Raw genomic sequence first — 15,588 nt, 5'->3', positions numbered from 1 at the left:
TTTTCAGTTTTTTAATCCTTTGCAGTATCATATGCAAGGGGTCCTCAGTACGTTTGCCCTGGTATCCTGGGGCCACTGTTATCCTTGTGTAATGAACCCACGGTTCAATATCCTCTACCTTTACTGCAGTGTGGGCTGTCAAGAGCACTTGGAAAGGTCCTTTCCGCTTCTCCTGCAGTGGTTCTGAGCTCCAGGCTTTCACATAGACGAAATCTCCTGGTTGATAAGGATGCACCAGAGTATCAAGGGCGAGGGGTCCCATCAGGGCGATGTGCCACCGAAGAGTTGCCAAAGTCTTTCCTAAAGATTACGTACAACTGCAAGTCTGTCATACCCTTTACATGCATTTCTCCAGGGAGTTCTGGTGCCTGAAAAGGCTTCTCATACAGTAACTCATATGGACTAATTCTCTTTCTTGCATTAGGTTGGACCTTGATTCTCAAGGGGGCTAATGGTAAAGCCTGTGGCTACTTCAATGAAATTTCCTGACATATTTTACTAATTTGTAGTTTAAAAGTTTGATTCATCCTCTCCACCTTCCCACTTCACTGAGGTCTCCAAGGAGTATGTAGATCCCATTTAATCCCGAGAACCTTCCCAAGTTGTTGTACTATAACAGCCACAAAATGAGGACCTCGGTCAGACGATATCACTATTGGAACACCAAACCTGAATATGATTTCTTTCAATAACACCTTGATTATCTCTTGTTCCTTGTTGGTGCCGCAGGCAAAGGCTTCTGGCCATCCCAAAAAGGTATCAATTATCACCAAGAGATACCTATAACCACTTCGTCTTGGCAGCTCTAAGAAATCAATCTGCCAGTACTCCGCAGAGGAATTACCCTGTCAAATAATTTCCGGGGGAGGCCTCTTTGTATTCATTGAGCTATTTCTGAGGCATAGGGGGCACTTTGCAGTAACAGATTTTACAGTTCCTGTCATTCCCACACTGACAACTGAATTTACTAAACTAGAAATCTAAAGTAGAAGAACAATAATTTGTTTCATTGGGGTCACTAACTTCATTAATCAATGTTGCATTTAGTGTAGCTGCTAATTTCTTATCCAGCTCACTATATTTAGGCCTTACCTCTTGGAGCTCAATCCTTTCTACCGGTACTAGAGCCAGGATGCCTTGTTCAGCAGCCTCCTTTGCAGCTGTATCAGCCAACCTACTTCCCGTGTGCACTGCTGTCTGGCCAAATTGATGTGCTTTACAATGAATTATGGCCACCTCTCTTGGTCGTCTTATTTCCTGTAAAATCTGAAGGGTTTCTTCCTTATACTTGACAGTCTCCTTTCTTATCTGAGCTTTACTTCTCGATGTGCGATATCCTCCTTGTCCCAAGAAATTTAACAGGCTTATGGTCATTAGTGGACATTCTTCTGGAGTTTCAGCTGCTAACAAAATGTCACGCACATACTGCAATATTGTTCCTTCTGGGTTTTCCTTTTTCCACAACTCCAGCTCCTTTGCCATTGGATTGCCAAATATTGTTGGGCTGTTCTTAAACCCTTGAGGCAGCACTGTCCAAGCAAGTTGCATTTTATGTCTGCTAGTGGGGCTCACTCACTCAAAAGCAAATATTGCCTGACTGTTTCTATCAAGGGGTATGCAGAAGAAGGCATCCTTTAGATCAAGCACAGTGAACCATCCATGGTTCTCCTTTAAATTTGCTAATAAGGTATACGAGTTAGCCACTACTGAGTGGCTATCTTATACAGTCTGATTTATTGTCCTTAAATCTTGGACTAATCTATACTGCCCATGAGGTTTTCTCACTGGTAATATTGGTGTATTATATTCCGATTCACAATCTATTAATAATTCATACTTCAGAAACTTACTTACTGTACTTCCTAGGTCCTTCCTTGCTTCCAATTTGAGGGAATATTGTCTTAGTCTTACCGGTTCAGTCCCTGGTTTTAGTGTAACCTTGACTGGTTGGACCGACCGGGAATTTCTTCTGCCCATACCAGGGGGGTCACTGCATCCTGTACTTGGATCAGGATCTTTTCCTCCTGCTTGTCCTGTAACACAAAAGCACTCATCTCCACGGCTTTTGATTCAGTATCAATAACTGCAAATCCTCATCTTAAAGATTATTTTTGCCTCTAATTGCTTAATAAGTCCCTACTACTCAAAGGCTTACGACAGTTGGGTATATATAGAAATTGGTGGGTCATCCATTGTTTCCCTAACTTGAATTTTAGAGCTTTAAAAATTTCCTTGTTCCCTGTGGCACCAACAATACTTTACAGTATCAGAGCTAAAATTTCCTTTACAAGTATTAAGTACAGAATAGGTAGCTCCTATATCTACCAAAAATTCTTCATTCCCCAGTCTTAATGTAACCAGAGGTTCAGCTGGGGTTGAATCCCCTGGTCCCTGTCAGTAATCTTCATCTAATGTCATCAATCTGACTGCATTTAGAACAGGGTCCAACTTTTCTGCTTGTGGACATTCACTTTTCCGGTGTCCCTTTTTCCTGCAGATTGTGCACTGGTCCACTGAGAGGCAAGGGCCTTTAAAAGCAGAGGCTGCTTTTCCCATCCTCTTCCTATTCCTGAATTACTTCTATTAACCGCCTGCCCCCACCTCTTCCTCTCAGAAAACTTCCTCCGGAGAGGGCTTTTGTGCATGAGCGAATGCAGCTGCCAAGATTGCAGCGTTATGCCTGTTCTCTGCTGCTTCTCTGTTATTTTATACCTTATATGCAATCCCTATGAACTGAGATATTGACATTCCAAGCATACCATCCACTTTCTGAAGTATTTCCTTATATCTGGTGCTGATTGTCCCACAAATAATGTAGTAAAAGTTATATTATTAGCTTCATCTTCAGGATCCAAGTCTGTTAATTTTCGAGCAGTCTCACAGAAACTGCTTATAAAAAGCAGAGGGATCCTCAGACTTGTCCTGTACAACTTGATATAGCTTTGCAACAGTTCTAGGCACTCCATGCTTTATTCCATGTAATATTAACTACTGATACTGCTTAACCATTAACCTACGCACCCCCCATATTTGATCCCAATCTGGTTCTTGTGCCAGCATAAAATGTTCCAGTCTGTCCCTAATATTTTACCCCTCCTTTTCTTCTTGAGCTTTATCCAATACCATTCGGTTTACCTGAGCGCAAGTAAAGTATTCGTAAGCACTTGTAAGCAGCTGACTTACAAGTCCAAGTCTTCCAATTCATTAAATCTGCAGCCGAAAAAGGAACCTTTACACGTACAGGCATTCCCTCTGCTCCCACTGCCTGATGCAGTTGGAATCACAGTGTTCTGCCATGCTCAAGTCCTGCCTGCAATTGGACTCGAGCCCTCACTTCCTTTATTATCAGGAAGTATCCTGATACTTCCCCCCTTTTCCGAGAGAACAATTGCACATCCTCTTCCTCATCATCCACTTGCAAAGTCTTTCAAACATTTTTCTCAGTACTGCAAGCCAAACAAATCTGAGACACCTTCTTTTTGTCCTCCAGCAACATAAACACATTCAAATCAGATACCAAAAATCACATTTCCTTCTAACATCTTCAAATCAGATATCAGCAATTTACATTTCTTTCTTCTTCATGATCATTTCTCAGAGAAAAAAAAAACAAATCTACATATGGGATTTCATCCGACTTATCCACTTATCCTGCCCCCTGCAAAACAATATTATAAAGTTGTGGTTTGTCTTAGATTTCCATTCTTGGGCCTCTTTTCTCGATCTTCCGGAGTGTATAGCGACCACCAATGATTACAATACTCCACAAGTTGTTTCAAGTAAGGGGATCTCCCCCTACTATTTCCCAGTGTTTTAAAATACATCCCAGAGGAGATCTTTTCAAGATCCATTCTTCTCCTTCTTCCGAGGAGCAAATATTACCCATTATGTTGACATGTTATCGGTCTGCCTCCCCGTTTTCTTATAACAGTCACCAAATGCAAAGTTCAGACACGGGCAACCAACGTGAGAATAGCCATGCCACTCTGAACTTTAAAAAACACAATTAACCAATCGTCTCGAGATCCAGACGAGGAAACCTGGTACTGTTCCAAGTTTCGACATCACAGTTATCCAGCAATCTTGGCCTGATTTAACCCTTTGGTGGAACTTTAACCCATAGGATCCTGATTTCAACCTTTAGCCTTTGTGTGGCAGCTACCCTGAAGCCCTCCCTGCGAAGCTCTCGCTTCCTCTCACGGGAGAGCTTTTTGGCCAAATCAAACCCTACCTTGTAGAGCTTTCATTTTGTCCAAGATGGGCACCTTTGGGGTGGGAATCTAATCTACCCCTCAACCAACCTGTCCCTTCCCTTTGGTATGTACCTTTGCCCGACCTTGCAAAGTTTTTGCCTTTTCTTATCGGCAGGCAGCCTTTTTTAAGGATCCTATCATAAAGAAAGGAATACCTTTACCTTCCCAAGGCTCTTCGATCCGGGGATTGGAGATTCTCCCCGAAAATCCCTCGGTGCCAGCTGGAGATTCAAAGATTCCGCAGATGCTTTGAGGTTCAGGGGCTGTGTCCCGCCTGGTTGCCAGAAATTGTCATCAAAAACCGGGAATAAACCTCTTAACACCAGTGTAGCATAAGAAGCAGACATTCACTTTATTGCAGCGCTGGGGGCACGGGGGATAGCTCCACCTGTCGTGCATGCCCTAAGGTGTGTTTGCTAATGCTTTTATTTCCCTATTATCTACCCAGGCATTAAACTCTAGGAATGATCTTACATATTCATTCTATTTTCAGGAACTAATTACAACACACCCACCTCTCACGCATGTGCCCTCTGCCCCTTTGGTGGGTTCTGGTAGTCTTTTGAGACCCCTGGAGGCCATCCTTTTGTGTCCACACAATGACGTCTAATAACTCCCTTCTACATATGGCCTCATTCTGGCCCAGAAGACCCTGTTTTGGTCCTACTGTGCAGTTTCAGACAGTTTCTTGAACATACGGTGGTCCTTATCTTCGTGTTCAACCAGTGTTTGCTGTTTTGTCCATATTCTCTCACGATGGCCCAGTAACACCTGCTCTTTTGTCCGTATTCTCTCAGAATGTACCAGCAACAGCAGCAAAAACATCTCCTTGGGGGCATTCCCTTCTGGGGTTTCTCATAACACTATTAGTGCTGCCCACACAGCAGTCATGCTGGGATCGTGCACATCGTGCCTGTGTGATCACAGAGCCAAAGGCAGTGGTCACGCTATCCTCAATTTACCTTCTGCTGCAGCCTTAAACTGGAGGTTGTCCTATCCTTTCCCTAGTCTTTCCTATCTATGTGGCTTCTTATCTACGTTGAAAGGTAAGCAACTATTGTTTTGCACTCCCTTGAACCCAGCAAAGTTTAACTCATTAAAAATAACCTTTGCCAAATAACCAAGTCAACTGAGACACTAGCAAGTGTTCACGAGTTCCTGCAAGGCACTGATATACTTGATGTGCCCTGAGCCCGAGTTTGCACTCTCTCCTTTTCATGTGAAGCATGCGGTAAGATTTGGACTACACCCATTCTGGTATAAAAAGGCAATCATTCCTTGCACCTAAGAGCATGCAAGATAACACTGTTGTGCACTGGGTGAAACATCTCTTTACACAGTGTGTTAAAACCTGCCTCCATTACTCTTTTCAGCAAATACATGGTACCGTTATAAAAAACAAAAAATAAAGCCTGTTTTAATGAAAAAGTGTTGCTTATTAAATTGATCTTTTTTGTCCACTGATAGTTTTTTCACCACCTTTTTCATTCTGGAGATAATAAAATAATGTAGTTGCTACTCCTTTTTCTCTCCTTACCATTATAACAACATAAATAATTCAGAGTTTGTTTTTTGGCTTTCACCTCAGAGCTCCCTGTCCCTACTTCGAAGCTCAAAGATTCTGTTTCTTGAAATAATCACATACCAAAAAGAAAAGAGCAACTTCACTCTTTTGCCACTCACTCAGTAGTTTCTCCACATATGAAGGAAATGGCAAATATTGCAAAATTGTGCAAAAGAAACAAAAAAATAACCACGGGGAAACATGCAAAAAATCGATCATAATCAATTTTGTTGCACTGATAATTGTATGGTACAGAAATGCCATGTCTCAGGTGTGCATCCATGGGACAGAGGCTGCAGGGCTGCAGCTTCACAGAGCTCTGCCTTACTGGCCAGGTCACTCTCCTCTTGGGGCTGTTGTACTCTACAGGGTTACTCTGAGCCCTGCTACCTCAGAAGACCCTTGCTCTACCTGCTCTTTCCCCTTCATCTGAGCTTCTCCTGTTCCATCTTCCAAGAAGTCATCTGAACATCCATGTCTCGGTGAAATCTACCAAGTCTATTCTCTTTTCTCACTGTGCTTCTGGGGCAGCTCTCCCTAGACTTGCCTTCCTTGGCCCTGGACATTAGGGCAAGACAAGACACATGAAGGATCAAACAAAAAAAAAGTCCTAACAAATCTTATGCACTAGGGAAACAGGTCTCAATTGAAAACTCAAGAATTGCAATGATTCAGCAAAGGAGAACGTCCTCATGTGGCCTTGCAGATTATGAAAAAACAAATCCCTGCTGTCACTCGGCCACAGCCAAGCATAAATCAAAGCAGTAAATCATTTGCTAGCAGATAACGAGGAGGTGGCACAACTCAGCAGATTATTCAGTAGGTTTCCTTCAAAAGCAACTTCCAGCTTCAGTCATGATGAGGAATCATTTTCACACTCAGCATCCTCCCCTCAGGAAAATGACTTTTTGGCTTCGTTCTCAGCTGGCTGCCTGGATTTTTCTCCTCCTTGTTCCTGGCTTTTCAGATGGAGGGAAGCTACTGGTGGTGCCCATGGATGGAAGCCACTGGCTTAGCATGCGGCCAGTAGTGGAAAAGCTCACAGAGAGAGGACACGAAGTGGTGGTGGTTATCCCAGAAGTAAGCTGGCGGTTGGGAAAGACGCAGGCCTACACTGTGAAAACGTACTCAGTGCCTTATACCTTAGAAGACCTAGATAATGCCTTTAATGTGTACTTTATGACCCACTTGAAGGGTCTGCCTTTCCCACAGAATGTTGTAGCACTGTATAGAAGCAGTACAGCTATTACCAGCGTTCTTTTTTCTCAGTGTAAGAGCCTGTTCGGCAACAAGGAAATGGTACAGTACTTGAATCAAAGCAACTTTGATGCTGTCCTGACAGATCCTATTACTATGTGTGGGGCGGTAGTAGGTAATTATCTTTCGGCTCCCTCCATCTTCTTCATGAGAGGATTTCCGTGTGGATTACACTACACAGCAAATCAGTGCCCCAACCCTTTGTCGTATGTCCCAAGACTATTTACTTTCAACTCGGACCGCATGACTTTCTTTGAGAGAGTGGAAAACGCACTGGTTGCTATCCTGGAGCTTGGCTACTGTGAACATTTATATTCAGAGGCTGTGAGGTTTTCCTCTGAACTTCTCCAAAGAGATGTGACCCTGCTGGAACTTCTGAGCCCTGCTTCCATTTGGCTGCTGAGATTTGATTATGTGTTTGAGTATGTCAGACCAGTGATGCCCAATATGATCTTTATTGGAGGTATAAACTGTGCTGAGAAGAGACCCCTGCCAAAGGTATGTTCTTCTCCTTTGGATTATACCAGTGAAATGTGGTTACATGTTTTGGGGAGATTTTGTGCTGTTGGAAGCCTCTTTTTTATGATTTAATGCAACTTTCATTTGGCAGATGGTTTCCACAGGTTGACACTGTATTATCTTGATAGAGGCAGATGACTGTTACTTGGGTTAATGAGGATTTGCTGACAAGTCCAACAAAAATGCCATTTCATCTGCTAACTACAAATTACTATCCTCAATGAATGTATTTTATTCACTGACCAGATGTAGTTTTGATTTCATTTTCATGCATTCTGGCATACATTTCTCTTGACTAGAAATTGAAAGACCATGCGCTTTTTTTTTTTTTTATATATACTCTAGGTTAAAAAGGACAATTATTTTGCTTTGGTTTTATTTTTGTGACATATGGTTTCCTAACTGGCTTATTTTAAGATATATAAAACCGTAGCAGTGAATAATTTTCTACGGGTGCAATGCAAGACACACATTTCCTTCTTGTGAAATGACTCACTCCCTTTTGAACTCTGATCACATGTATCGACTTGCACTATAACATCTTTGGCGCTAAAGGTTTTTCCTCCCTTCTTTCGTGTTTCTTTTATACTCTTTGAGGGGCTCGTGGAGAGCCACTGGACTTCTCTCAGGTGAATAAAGAGCAAGTTGACTGCGGGCATTCCCTCACGGTAGAATAAGAGAAGGGCACGTTGTAGTTTGAGATTTAAGAATTGCTGTAGCACGTTCTTGCTGGTTACCTGAGAGTCTTAGCTTTTCTATCCTGAAGGTGTTAGAGTGGCATACACATGGAAGGTAATCCAGGAATCCAGAGGGAGGGCTGGAACAGTTACAGCTTCCACAGCACCACGTGCCATGTCTCTGAGGCCTTCTCGGGGCTTTTGGGCTTTCTGTAAATAACAGCTCGTTGACTATAGACAGTTCAGAGCAATGTGCTAACATGTTGGTGTTTGTTTATTAGGGTCTTTTTATTATTATTTTTTTTTCCTGAGAACACTGAACACCTTTAAAACCAAAAATACTGTTAGTCGGCCTTATATTGCAATGGAAATATACACATCAGGCACATAAGAGATGTGCTATTCTTAAAAAAATAAAAAAATAGAAAAGACCAACTGCCTGAGTTTTGCTTTCCAAGGGAAGCTTGCTTTCTGGTTAAATTAATATACTAATTCCCCCATGATAGTAGAAGTCAAAGATTATGCATAAAGACCTGGGGAGGTTATGACTAATAAGTTTGCAGATATTGCAGATATCAAGCTCACTCTTCTACAAAAGTCAGGAAATATTCCAATTAATGTTACCTGAGAAGTCTTCAATGTCAAATTTCTTTGTTAGGATACAGTCAATAGCTTCAGGATCACATACGATCATTTTCACATGAGGTCTATTTCTTGCTGTCCTAGAAATATCTGTGCCTTGTGACTTGCTCAGCGGCTGCTGCTTCCTGATGCAGAGACTTACAGTAAGGTGACTTTCTAACTCACTGTCTATATATCCATTTTAAGAGAAATCTTGCTAGCCAAACCATCTACTACCCCCTTCTCTGCAGGCAAATGCCAGTATAGCTCCATGGGAGTTTCACCTATGCAAAACATCAGAGTAAAATCAGGCAGGTTCCTGCTCTTGCTAGTGTTACCAAATACCAGGAATAAATCTCTTAAGACCAATGTAGCACTAAGAAGCAGACAATCACTTTACTGCAGCGCTGGGGGTGCCAAGGATAGCTCCACCTGTCGTGCATGCCCTAAGATGTGTTTGCTAAAACTTTTATTTCGCTATTACCTAGCCATGCATTAAACTCTAGGAATTATTCTACATATTGATTCTATTTTCCAGAACTAATTACAATATACCCCACCCTCACGTGTGTGCCTCTGTCTCTTTGAGCGGCAGTTCTCGGGTGGTCTTTTGGGACCCCTGGGAGTTGTCTTTTCATGTGCATACGATGACGTCTAGTAACTCCCATATATGGCCTCATTCTGGCCCAGAAGACCCTGTTTTGGTCCTACTGCCCAGTTTCTGACAGTTCCTTGGAGACACGGTGGTCCTTATCTTCGTCTTCAACCCGTGTTTGCCGTTTTGTCCATATTCTCTCATGGTGTCTGCTGTTTTGTCCATGAAAGCCCTTTCTCACTTGCTTTTGCTAATGCTTCCACCTGGCTTGTAAGGTTTTCGAATAGAAGTCTATTTTCTAAAGCCATAACCCAAGGCATTAAAAGACTTTGTAGACCCCAGCCAATTTTAACAGAAGTAGTAGGGCCCTGCCAATCATCATCTTCATTCAGGGGCTCTTTTATTTTTTCCCTAATATTGGGGCTTAATAGATGTTCTTTTCCAAGTTTGGCATAATGCAAACAATCTCAAGTTACTGGGATAGTTACATGAGTATATGGCAGTCGTGTGGTCCACAGCCCACCTCCAAGGACTTTCACACTGTACCCAGGTGCTGGAATGCTGAATTTATCACATCGTTGAATTTCATTCTTACAAATGTGTCGTACTTTAAAAGCCTGTCTAATAGGTAAAGGTAGGCTCTCATTTTCACACTGGGATCGGGTAATATTACATGTAACCTCTCTAGTGCAATTCCATCCCGACTTGGTATAATTATATCTATGTGTGTCTCCCCATCTAAAACACCAGTTAACTGGGGAGATACATCTCCAATTTCCTTGTAATCTCTTTGTCCAAGTTATGAGGCTTTCCTCAAAAAAAAAAAAAAAAGCCTTCTGGTAATCGTGACATACCGTGAGCAGTATGGTTGTGTGTGACACACAAAGTTAGAAGCTCCGCTGCTTCCTGTTCTCCTGCATGTTCAGCCGCCCATTCCAGAATAAGAGGTTTGAACCTCTTGGGCAGGAAGAGCTCCATTGATGCCCCCAAGACAGTTCTGTCATCTCCTTTCCTCCATAGCATTGAATCCTGCAATACATCACTTCCTCTCTGCCTACATTTGTTCTCTGTATCCTGATAATAGGTTTTGCTTGCTCTTCTTATGGCTTCTGTTATGTTATCCAGTTTTAGGAGATCTATCATACTTATTGATATTATGGCCCAAGGCAGGGCATCTGCTGCTGAGTAAGGTATAGGGAGGCAGGCTGTAACACTTGAAAGCCTGCTCATTCTTCCAAATCCTTTCACTATGCTCATTGCCATATTATTCTCCTAATTTATGGTTTCTACTGTTTCCACTCCTCTCTTTTGTCTATGTAAGGGAGAGGAAGCACTTTGAAGATGCCAGAGCGATATGTGTAATGCACATAATGCAGGGGATCTCCTGTATCATTCTGAATCCAATATATATATTTAGTGCAAGTAGCTTCAATTCTTGGATGCCTCACCTTAATAGATGCAACACTCCTTTGGAGATTGATGCTGAGCCATACACCATAATCCTCTTATCCCTCTAACATGAATTTCTAAATGATAATTTTATCTCATAACTTCCCTAGGTTTTCAGTTTTTTAATCCTTTGCAGTATCATATGCAAGGGGTCCTCAGTACGTTTGCCCTGGTATCCTGGGGCCACTGTTATCCTTGTGTAATGAACCCACGGTTCAATATCCTCTACCTTTACTGCAGTGTGGGCTGTCAAGAGCACTTGGAAAGGTCCTTTCCGCTTCTCCTGCAGTGGTTCTGAGCTCCAGGCTTTCACATAAACGAAATCTCCTGGTTGATAAGGATGCACCAGAGTATCAAGGGCGAGGGGTCCCGTCAGGGCGATGTGCCACCGAAGAGTTGCCAAAGTCTTTCCTAAAGATTACGTACAACTGCAAGTCTGTCCTACCCTTTACATGCATTTCTCCAGGGAGTTCTGGTGCCTGAAAAGGCTTCTCATACAGTAACTCATATGGACTAATTCTCTTTCTTGCATTAGGTTGGACCTTGATTCTCAAGGGGGCTAATGGTAAAGCCTGTGGCTACTTCAATGAAATTTCCTGACATATTTTACTAATTTGTAGTTTAAAAGTTTGATTCATCCTCTCCACCTTCCCACTTCACTGAGGTCTCCAAGGAATATGTAGATCCCATTTAATCCCGAGAACCTTCCCAAGTTGTTGTACTATAACAGCCACAAAATGAGGACCTCGGTCAGAGGATATCACTATTGGAACACCAAACCTGAATATGATTTCTTTCAATAACACCTTGATTATCTCTTGTTCCTTGTTGGTGCCGCAGGCAAAGGCTTCTGGCCATCCCAAAAAGGTATCAATTATCACCAAGAGATACCTATAACCACTTCGTCTTGGCAGCTCTAAGAAATCAATCTGCCAGTACTCCGCAGAGGAATTACCCTGTCAAATAATTTCCGGGGGAGGCCTCTTTGTATTCATTGAGCTATTTCTGAGGCATAGGGGGCACTTTGCAGTAACAGATTTTACAGTTCCTGTCATTCCCACACTGACAACTGAATTTACTAAACTAGAAATCTAAAGTAGAAGAACAATAATTTGTTTCATTGGGGTCACTAACTTCATTAATCAATGTTGCATTTAGTGTAGCTGCTAATTTCTTATCCAGCTCACTATATTTAGGCCTTACCTCTTGGAGCTCAATCCTTTCTACCGGTACTAGAGCCAGGATGCCTTGTTCAGCAGCCTCCTTTGCAGCTGTATCAGCCAACCTACTTCCCGTGTGCACTGCTGTCTGGCCAAATTGATGTGCTTTACAATGAATTATGGCCACCTCTCTTGGTCGTCTTATTTCCTGTAAAATCTGAAGGGTTTCTTCCTTATACTTGACAGTCTCCTTTCTTATCTGAGCTTTACTTCTCGATGTGCGATATCCTCCTTGTCCCAAGAAATTTAACAGGCTTATGGTCATTAGTGGACATTCTTCTGGAGTTTCAGCTGCTAACAAAATGTCACGCACATACTGCAATATTGTTCCTTCTGGGTTTTCCTTTTTCCACAACTCCAGCTCCTTTGCCATTGGATTGCCAAATATTGTTGGGCTGTTCTTAAACCCTTGAGGCAGCACTGTCCAAGCAAGTTGCATTTTATGTCTGCTAGTGGGGCTCACTCACTCAAAAGCAAATATTGCCTGACTGTTTCTATCAAGGGGTATGCAGAAGAAGGCATCCTTTAGATCAAGCACAGTGAACCATCCATGGTTCTCCTTTAAATTTGCTAATAAGGTATACGAGTTAGCCACTACTGAGTGGCTATCTTATACAGTCTGATTTATTGTCCTTAAATCTTGGACTAATCTATACTGCCCATGAGGTTTTCTCACTGGTAATATTGGTGTATTATATTCCGATTCACAATCTATTAATAATTCATACTTCAGAAACTTACTTACTGTACTTCCTAGGTCCTTCCTTGCTTCCAATTTGAGGGAATATTGTCTTAGTCTTACCGGTTCAGTCCCTGGTTTTAGTGTAACCTTGACTGGTTGGACCGACCGGGAATTTCTTCTGCCCATACCAGGGGGGTCACTGCATCCTGTACTTGGATCAGGATCTTTTCCTCCTGCTTGTCCTGTAACACAAAAGCACTCATCTCCACGGCTTTTGATTCAGTATCAATAACTGCAAATCCTCATCTTAAAGATTATTTTTGCCTCTAATTGCTTAATAAGTCCCTACTACTCAAAGGCTTACGACAGTTGGGTATATATAGAAATTGGTGGGTCATCCATTGTTTCCCTAACTTGAATTTTAGAGCTTTAAAAAATTTCCTTGTTCCCTGTGGCACCAACAATACTTTACAGTATCAGAGCTAAAATTTCCTTTACAAGTATTAAGTACAGAATAGGTAGCTCCTATATCTACCAAAAATTCTTCATTCCCCAGTCTTAATGTAACCAGAGGTTCAGCTGGGGTTGAATCCCCTGGTCCCTGTCAGTAATCTTCATCTAATGTCATCAATCTGACTGCATTTAGAACAGGGTCCAACTTTTCTGCTTGTGGACATTCACTTTTCCGGTGTCCCTTTTTCCTGCAGATTGTGCACTGGTCCACTGAGAGGCAAGGGCCTTTAAAAGCAGAGGCTGCTTTTCCCATCCTCTTCCTATTCCTGAATTACTTCTATTAACCGCCTGCCCCCACCTCTTCCTCTCAGAAAACTTCCTCCGGAGAGGGCTTTTGTGCATGAGCGAATGCAGCTGCCAAGATTGCAGCGTTATGCTTGTTCTCTGCTGCTTCTCTGTTATTTTATACCTTATATGCAATCCCTATGAACTGAGATATTGACATTCCAAGCATACCATCCACTTTCTGAAGTATTTCCTTATATCTGGTGCTGATTGTCCCACAAATAATGTAGTAAAAGTTATATTATTAGCTTCATCTTCAGGATCCAAGTCTGTTAATTTTCGAGCAGTCTCACAGAAACTGCTTATAAAAAGCAGAGGGATCCTCAGACTTGTCCTGTACAACTTGATATAGCTTTGCAACAGTTCTAGGCACTCCATGCTTTATTCCATGTAATATTAACTACTGATACTGCTTAACCATTAACCTACGCACCCCCCATATTTGATCCCAATCTGGTTCTTGTGCCAGCATAAAATGTTCCAGTCTGTCCCTAATATTTTACCCCTCCTTTTCTTCTTGAGCTTTATCCAATACCATTCGGTTTACCTGAGCGCAAGTAAAGTATTCGTAAGCACTTGTAAGCAGCTGACTTACAAGTCCAAGTCTTCCAATTCATTAAATCTGCAGCCGAAAAAGGAACCTTTACACATACAGGCATTCCCTCTGCTCCCACTGCCTGATGCAGTTGGAATCACAGTGTTCTGCCATGCTCAAGTCCTGCCTGCAATTGGACTCGAGCCCTCACTTCCTTTATTATCAGGAAGTATCCTGATACTTCCCCCCTTTTCCGAGAGAACAATTGCACATCCTCTTCCTCATCATCCACTTGCAAAGTCTTTCAAACATTTTTCTCAGTACTGCAAGCCAAACAAATCTGAGACACCTTCTTTTTGTCCTCCAGCAACACAAACACATTCAAATCAGATACCAAAAATCACATTTCCTTCTAACATCTTCAAATCAGATATCAGCAATTTACATTTCTTTCTTCTTCATGATCATTTCTCAGAGAAAAAAAAAACAAACCTACATATGGGATTTCATCCGACTTATCCACTTATCCTGCCCCCTGCAAAACAATATTATAAAATTGTGGTTTGTCTTAGATTTCCATTCTTGGGCCTCTTTTCTCGATCTTCCGGAGTGTATAGCAACCACCAATGATTACAATACTCCAAAAGTTGTTTCAAGTAAGGGGATCTCCCCCTACTATTTCCCAGTGTTTTAAAATACCACCCAGAGGAGATCTTTTCAAGATCCATTCTTCTCCTTCTTCCGAGGAGCAAATATTACCCATTATGTTGACACGTTATGGGTCTGCCTCCCCGTTTTCTTATAACAGTCACCAAATGCAAAGTTCAGACACGGGCAACCAACATGAGAATAGCCATGCCACTCTGAACTTTAAAAAACACAATTAACCAATCGTCTCGAGATCCAGACGAGGAAACCTGGTACTGTTCCAAGTTTCAACATCACAGTTATCCAGCAATCTTGGCCTGATTTAACCCTTTGGTGGAACTTTAACCCATAGGATCCTGATTTCAACCTTTAGCCTTTGTGTGGCAGCTACCCTGAAGCCCTCCCTGCGAAGCTTTTGCTTCCTCTGATGGGAGAGCTTTTTGGCCAAATCAAACCCTACCTTGTAGAGCTTTCATTTTGTCCAAGATGGGCACCTTTGGGGTGGGAATCTAATCTACCCCTCAACCAACCTGTCCCTTCCCTTTGGTATGTACCTTTGCCCGACCTTGCAAAGTTTTTGCCTTTTCTTATCGGCAGGCAGCCTTTTTTAAGGATCCTATCATAAAGAAAGGAATGCCTTTACCTTCCCAAGGCTCTTCGATCCGGGAATTGGAGATTCTCCCCGAAAATCCCTCGGTGCCAGCTGGAGATTCAAAGATTCCGCAGATGCTTTGAGGTTCAGGGGCTGTGTCCCGCCTGGTTGCCAGAAA

General features: G+C 42.3%; 1 protein-coding gene and 1 pseudogene across 1 annotated transcript in view; both read left to right on the top strand.

Annotated features, from left to right (window-relative positions):
- The window catches only part of LOC104573235 (UDP-glucuronosyltransferase 1A1), a 123,005-nt gene that overhangs the window by 15,932 nt on the left and 91,485 nt on the right, over positions 1-15,588 (top strand). The window lies entirely within an intron of this gene.
- Positions 6,718-7,665, top strand: LOC148594302 (UDP-glucuronosyltransferase 1A9 pseudogene; annotated as a pseudogene).

This window comes from Tinamus guttatus, unplaced genomic scaffold (assembly GCF_059628265.1).
Source record: "Tinamus guttatus ecotype Peru unplaced genomic scaffold, ASM5962826v1 Tinamus_guttatus_pri_ptg000260l, whole genome shotgun sequence".
NCBI lineage: Eukaryota > Metazoa > Chordata > Aves > Tinamiformes > Tinamidae > Tinamus > Tinamus guttatus.
Note: the sequence above shows the minus strand (reverse complement) of the source record. Positions and strands in the feature narration are given on the sequence as shown.